General features: G+C 51.1%; 1 long non-coding RNA gene across 1 annotated transcript; it reads right to left on the bottom strand.

The window, feature by feature from the left end:
• Nucleotides 1–4890: 4890 nt before the first annotated feature.
• Nucleotides 4891–7567, bottom strand: LOC145718034 (uncharacterized). Its single transcript, XR_014141547.1, has 2 exons — nucleotides 7432–7567; nucleotides 4891–6143 (listed from the first exon to the last, which is right to left on the bottom strand). It is a non-coding gene; the product is annotated as an uncharacterized LOC145718034 (long non-coding RNA).
• Nucleotide 7568: the final 1 nt, after the last annotated feature.

Raw genomic sequence — 7568 nt, 5'->3', positions numbered from 1 at the left:
GTGGGTGTTCAGAGTGGTCTGGTATATATCCAGATCAATTCTGGGGACAGGTTGGAATAGGGTCCCCTACTTCTTTGCCATCTTTTCCCCCCTCTAGGAATGACCTATTTCTGTTCTCTTACTTGGTTAGATTTTATTTTCCATTCCTTCTCCAGGTCTTTTGGGTGTAAGTTTAGCTTGTACATTTGGGATTTTTCTAATTTTCTGAGATAGGTTTGGATACATAACATAAAACAAAAAGGCTTGGATGGGTATGTATTTTCCTCTTAGGACCACCTCTGCAGTATCCCATATGTTTTGGACTGAAGTCTTTTCATTCTCTATACTTTGCATGAATTGTATTAGTTCTTAAGTTTAAGTTCTTGTTGACCCAATCATTCATTAGCCAGATGCTCTTTTACTTTCAAGTGTTTGAATTCCTTCCATTTTTTTTTCTTGTGGTTGAGTTCCAGTTTTACAGCATTGTGGTTTGAGAATATGCAGGGAATAATCTCAATCTTTATTGTATTGGCTGAGACCTGATTTATGATCCAGTATGTGCTCTATTCTGGAGAAAGTTCTGTGTGTGTTTGAGAAGAATGAGTATTCTGTTGTGTTACAGTGGAATGTTCTGTATATATCTATGAAGTCCATCCAGTCCAGGGTGTCATTCAAAGGTCTTGTTTCTTTGTTGATATCCTGTTTAGATGATCTGTCCAATTCTGAGAGTGGAGTGTTAAAATCTCCTACTATTTATGTATTATTGTTGGTATGATTCTTTATTTTGTTTAACAGTTGGCTTATGTAGTTGGCTGCTCTCATGTTGGGGGCATAGATATTTACAATTGTTAGATCTTCTTGTTGGATAGACCCTTTAAGAATGATACAGTGTCCCTCTGGATCTCTTATTACAGTCTTTGGCTTAAATTCTACTTTGTCTGATATAAGAATTGCTACCCCAGCTTTCTTGTGAGGTCTGCTGGCACGGAAGATGGATCTCCATCCCTTCATGTTCAGTCTGGATGTATCTTTAGGTTCAGAATGAGTCTCTTGTAGACAGCATATGGATAGGTCCTGCCTTTTTATCCAATCTGCAACCCTGTGCCATTTTATGGGACCATTTAGGCCGTTCAAGTTGAGAGTGATTATTGAAAGATATGAAGTTATTGTCATCATGTTGCCTGTGAAGACCTTGTTTTTATAGCTTGTCCCTGTAAATTGCTGTTGTATATCACTCTTGGGGTCTTTCTCCTTTTATAGAACCCCTCTTAATATTTCTTGCAGGGCCGGCTTAGTGGTCACATATTCTTTCATTTTCTGCCGGTCTTGGAAGCTCTGCATCTCTCCTTCCATTTTAAATGAGAGCCTTGCTGGATAAAGTATTTTTGGCTGCATGTTCTTCTCAATTAGTACCCTGTATATGTCTTACCAGCCCTTTCTGGCTTGCTAGATCTCTGTGGACAGATCTGATGTTATTCTGATGTTCCTCCCTCTGTACCTAAGAAATCACTTCCCCCCAGCTGCTCTCTGGAATCTTTCTTGGTTCTGAGATTTGCTATGGTGCTGGGCTCCGTGCAAACTAGTTTTTTGAGCTTTTGTTCTCTGGCAGCTTTCTGAGCCTATTCTGAGGGTCAGAACAAAAAAATGGCTGTACCCAGACCACCTCTGTCCTAGAGCAGAGAAATCACAGTCTGCTCATTCTGAACCCTCCAGAACACACAGTCTCCGTTTCTGTTAAGTGCCGCTGAAAAACGAAGCCTATCACAAGTGGTGCGCGTCCACAGCAACCTTCTCAGTGGTTGATCCATGAGCCCCACTTGTCTCTGCCCTTGGTGCTTCTGAAACCGCAGGCAGTCCTGGGTTCGCGAGCGTGCCCCCACAACTCCTGGATCATGTTTGAATGTTGTTATAAAGCCATTCCTGGCATTACCATTCTGCGAGTTATAGCCCCACCCCCTTGTGGTATGCTCTTGCACTCTGGTGTCATATCACTTTCCAGGGGCCAGCTTATGGCAGATCCCTCCCCCTTCTGCTTATCTTCTGATATCTGCCCACAGATTCACGATTCCTCCTTTCATACCTTGGGACAGGTGGTGTTTTTCTGCTTGTAGAGATCAAGATATATATTCTTACATCTCAGGTTGATTTTGTGGGTGTTCATGATGGTTTGGTAGATACCCAGCTAAATTGAGGGGACTGGTTAAAATGTAGTCCCCTACTCCTCTACCATCTTGCCCCCTTCTCCTACTGTGGGTCTCTATCTCTTACCTGTCTTCTTTTTTTTTTTTTTAAAGATTTTATTTATTTATTTGAGACAGAGAGCACATGAGAGGGGGGAGGGTCAGAGGGAGAAGCAGGCCCCCTGCCGAGCAGGGAGCCCGATGCGGGACTCGATCCCGGGACTCCAGGATCATGACCTGAGCCGAAGGCAGTCGCTTAACCAACTGAGCCACCCAGGCGCCCTCTTACCTGTCTTCTGTCACCTCTTGTTTCTTTTACTGTGGGTCTCTATCCCTTACCTGTGTTCTGTGTCCTCTAAGTTCTGTTACTTTGAGTCTCTAACTCTTACCTCACATCTCTCTCCTCTTAGTCCTGTTACTCTGGGTCTCTATCTCTTACCTGCCATCTGTCTCCTCTAGGTTCTGTTACTGGGGGTGTTTATCACCTACCTGTCTTCTGTCTCCTCTTGGATCTGTTATTGTGGGTGTCTATCTCTTTCCTGTGTTCTGTCTTCTCTAGGTACTGAGATGGTGGGTCTCTATTTCTTACTTGTCTTTTCTCATCTAGGTACAGTTACTGGGGGTCTCTATCCCTTACTGCCCATTTCTCTCCTCTTGGTTCGTTTACTGTGGATCTCTATCTCTTAGCTATCTTCTTCACCTCCAGATTCTTTTATTATGGGTCTATGTCTCTTATTTGAAATCTGTCTCCTATTGGTTATATTACTGTGGGTCTCTATCTCTTACCTGTCTTCTGTCACTTCTAGGTTTTTTTTACTCTGGGTCTGTATCTCTTACCTTCCATCTCTCTCCTCTAGGTTGTGTTACTGTGGGTCTCCATCTCTTACCTGTCATCTTTCTCCTCTATATTCTGTTATTGTGGGTCTCTCTCTCTTACCTGTCTTCTGTTTCCTCTAGGTTTTGTTACAATGGGTCTTTATCTCCTACCTCCAACCTGTCTCCTCTAGTTTCTGTTACTGTGGGTCTCTGTCTCTTATCTGAAATCTGTTTCCTATTGGTTCTGTTACTGTAGGTCTCTATCTCTTACCTGTCTTTGGTCACTTCTAGGTTTTTTTACTCTGGGTCTGTATCTCTTACCTTCCATCTGTCTCCTCTAGGTTCTGTTACTGTGGGTCTCCATCTCTTACCTCTCATCTGTCTCCTCTGGGTTCTGTGACTGTGGGTCTTTATCTCCTACCTGTCTTATGTCTCCTCCTGGACCTGTTACTGTGGGTCTCTATCTCTTTCCTGTGTTCTTTCTTCTCTAGGTTCTGTTACTGTGGGTTTCTATTCTTACCTGTCTTCTGGCTGTTCTTGTTTCTGTTAATGTGGGTCTCTATCTCTTACCTCCAATCTCTCTTGTCTTGGTTATGTTACTGTGGGTCTCACTCTTACTTGTGTTTTTTTCTCCTGTAGGTTCTGTAACCTTGGGTCTCTATCTCTTACCTGTCATCTGTATCCTCTTGGTTCTGTCACAGTGGGTCTTTATCTCTTACCTGTCTTCTTCTCCTCTAAGTTCTGTTACTGTGGGTCTCTATCTCTTACTTGTGTTCTGTCTCCTCCTGTGTTCTGTCTCCTCCTGGTTCTGTTAATCTGGGTCTCTATCTCTCACCTCCCACCTGTCTCCTCCTAATTCTGTTACTCTGGGTCTCTATGTCTTAGCTCTCATCTGTCTTCTCTTGGTTCCATGTGGTAGGACAATATTGGAGGGTCCCAGGTGGGAGCCTTAGGGCCTGGTGGGAGGTAGTTCTCAGAGATTGGGCATTCTAGCCTGGAGGGTGATGGCATAGTTGTGCCAGTGCCTGGTGCTCCACAAGGAGGGCATGGGGTCCCCCTGTTGTGGGAGCTCCTGGCATTCCCATGTGGGGTGGGTGGGTGGGATGGGGGCTGATCATTGGTCCAGGGGATGGGACTGGGGGTAGCCCTGGGACTGAGCGGAAGAGGGGCCTGGGCAGGCTGCATGGCCCATTGGCAGATTGGCTTCTAGGTAGATGTGTAGGGTGAAGGGGATGGAGGGTGTGGAGTGATCCTGAGGATGGTAGCCTGGAGCCCCCAGGGTCCCTGAGGGCTGAAATGTTGTCCTGGACACCTGCTTTCTGTCCCACAGCCATCCTAAATTGTGTTCCCCAGACTCACGTCTTAAAGCCCTGACCACAGGACCTCAGAATATGACGGTATTTGGAGATGGCGTGTTTGGAGAGGTGATAAGGTAAAAGGAGGTCATTAATGTAATCCAGTAAGCCTGGTCCTCAGTATGGCCTCTTCTTGTAAGAGCAGACGATCAGGACACAGACACACACAGAGGGCTGGCCACGTGGGGACAGGGGCAAAAGCCCCAGGAGTCACCCACCCTGTGAGGCCTGCATCTCTCCCTGCTAGCTTCCAGGGTTGTGAAAACAGAAACACATGTGGTTGAAGCCCCTGGACTGTGGCCCTTTTGTCTGGCTGCCCATGCTAATACACACTCTACACATGCCTCTTGCTTCTGGCCACGGCCAGGGCTGGCAGCCCCTCCTGCACCCAGCCCCAGGCGACTCCTGGCCCTGCACTGTTTCTGGCTGCCTTCCTCACCTACTGGGAGCCCCAGGGCTGTGGGGTCCTGGTCCCCCATGGCAGGAGTGAGCCAATGCATGGCGTGGCCAGGCTGGGATTTCACCAGGCACATCAACAGAGGAAGACTTTCCCCAGCAAGTTATGGAACTTTTCAGGATAGTTTATTGTCATCGAAGAAAACGAGAAGAAACAGTAAAGGACATTATTGTGCTCCAGAAATTTCACAAGATACAAGCTACCCAAGCTACAACAGTGGGTTTCCTTTGAGTGATGGGTGTGCATTCTCTCCCAGTGGCACGGGGGCTCTACTTCTCCTCCCCTGCCCGGCCGTCTCTCCCATGTAGGGGATCTGACCTGGCATTTGCTCAAAGACTGGTGGAGAACCAGGCCTAGGAGTCCACCTGTCTCAGGCCCCAATGCCTGGGGGCTCTCTCTGGTCATCTTGTCTCTGCCCCCAGCTCCCAGGAGCAAGCAGGCATTCCTGCCCAGCATGACTCGGGTCCTGGGCACAGGATGGTGCAGGCTGGGCCTGTTGTCCTGGCCTCTCGGCTCCTGTCCACCTTTGTCCACTGAGGCTGCATCCCACCCACCTGGGGACCAGGTCACCAGGCCCATCTGCAGGAGGCCAGTCTGGCTGCCATCACTCCTTCCCCAGATGGTGCCCCCCTGCCCCTGGTGGGCTCCTGCAGTGGCCACAGGCCTGGGCCCTTCTCTGCGTGGTCTCCTCCCATGGAGAAGGTCTGACTGACCATTCGTGGCATGTCGGAAGCTTCTCTGTGGGGTGACAGAGGCCCGCGGCTTCCTCAGGATCTGAGACAATAAGCCTGCTCTGGGGATGTCCTGCCTTCTGGAGCCTGGCCTGGAAGGGGTTTGCACAGAGGCCAGGCCCTGCCCAGATAGACACTGGGATCATGAGCCCTCCACCTCCTCCAGGATGACCTTGTACTCCGACCCCGGGGCTGTCCTGGTGAGGGCCATCTTGCCCTAATGCCTCAGTGTCCACACGGCCCCAGCAGTATCTTGGTGGCTGCTGAGGAGGGGTCAGCAGGTGTCCGTCAGCTCAGGTCGGGGGCACGGTCTGCTGTCATGTTGAGTCTCCAAACGGGGGTTCAGGGGCAAGATGCAGCCCACGGTGTCCACGAGCCCAGAGGGTGGAGGTGCAGGCCCAGGGTGGCTGTGAGGTCAGAGGGTGGCAAGGTGGGAGGGCAGAGAGCGGGCCTGGCAGCAAGCCGAGTGGCATGAACGGATTAACCCGGTTCCTATGTGGGGTCGAGGGCAGCCCTGGACACCCGCCCAAGAGGGCTGGCCCTAGGCCCCCTGCCCGATCATGTTCCTATAGTCGGGCACGATCGTGCGCTTCAGCTCCACCACCGAGGAGAAGATCCACTTCACCTGCAGCAGGTGGGCAAGGGAGTGAGCGTGGCCTGGAGTCTGAAGGACCGCCTCCCGCCAGGGCCTGCCCCCCACACCCGGGACCATTGTAGTGTGCGGGGGTCGTGGTGAGGATGGCATGCGGACAGCAAGGGGACAGCGAAGGGGCAGTGAGTAGTCAGTGAAGGGACACAGAGGGGACAGTGTGGGGACACAGAGGGGACAGTATGGGGACAGCGTGGGGACAGCGGGCCACAGTGTGGGGACAGTGTTTGGTCAGTGTGGGGACATCATGGGGATAGAGTGGGCACAATATGGGGAAAGCAAAGAGGGAGTGTGTGGACAGTGTGGGGACAATAGGGCATAGTGTGGGGCAGTGTAGGGACAGTGTGGGGTGAGCATGGGGACAGCGTAGGGACAGTGGGCCATAGTGTGGGTACAGTGTGAGTACTGCATGGGACAGTGTGGAGACAGCGTTGGGTCAGTGTGGGGACAGTTTTGGGTCAGCGAGGGGATAGTGTGGGGACAACATGTGGTCAAGGTGGGGAGAGCATGGGGACAACAGGCTGCAGTGAGAGTACGGTATAAGTACAGCATGGGGACAGCATGGAGTCAGCATGGGGACAGGGAGGAGACAGTGTGGGGACAGCGTGGGGACAATGTGGGGATGCAAAGGAACAGCATGTAGACAGTCAGGGGACAGTGTGGGGTCAGGTAGAGGATTATGTGGAGACAGCATGGGGGTAGCATATGGACAGTGTGGCATGGCGTCAGTGTGGGGACAGAGTGGGTTCAGCATGGGGACAGTGTGCAGACAGCTAGATATCAGTGTGGGGACAATGTGGGAATGGCCTTGGGTCAGTGAGGCAACAGTATGGGGACAGCGTGGGGAGTTTTGAGTCAACGTGGGGTCAGTGTGGGGACAGCGTGGGGACAGCATGGGGTCAGTGTGGGGACAGCGTGGGGACAGCATGGGGTCAGTGTGGGGACAGTGGGCCGTAGTGAGTTGATGGTGTGGGGACTGCATGAGGAAAGCTGGCTACAGTGAGGTGATGGTGTTTGGACAGTATGGCGACAACGTGAGGACAGCGTGGGGACAGCATGGGGTCAGTGTGGGGACAGTGTTGGGACAGTGGGCTGTAGTGAAGGGATGGTTGAGGACAGTGTATGGACAGTGTGAGGACAGCATGGGGACAATGTGGTGACAGCATGGGGACAGCGATGGGACAGTGTAGGGACACCATGGGGACAGAGTGGGGACACCATAGAGACAGCAGGCCGCAGTGAGGGTACGTGTGGGGATGCCCACCTTGAAGAGGGTCACAGTGGCGCTGTAGCACACGCTGAGCAGGAAGAGGGTGATGAAGATTGAGATGGTGGTCCACAGCCCGTCCAGCTCCCCATCCTGGTCCTCGGCACAGCTGTCGTCCAGGAGCAGCTCTGGAC

The sequence above is a fragment of the Leptonychotes weddellii genome, unplaced genomic scaffold (genome assembly GCF_054177405.1).
Source record: "Leptonychotes weddellii isolate Sample4059 unplaced genomic scaffold, ASM5417740v2 HiC_scaffold_10241, whole genome shotgun sequence".
Lineage (NCBI taxonomy): Eukaryota > Metazoa > Chordata > Mammalia > Carnivora > Phocidae > Leptonychotes > Leptonychotes weddellii.
The sequence above is the reverse complement of the archived record's forward strand: the minus strand, read 5'-3'. Positions and strand labels throughout refer to the sequence as shown.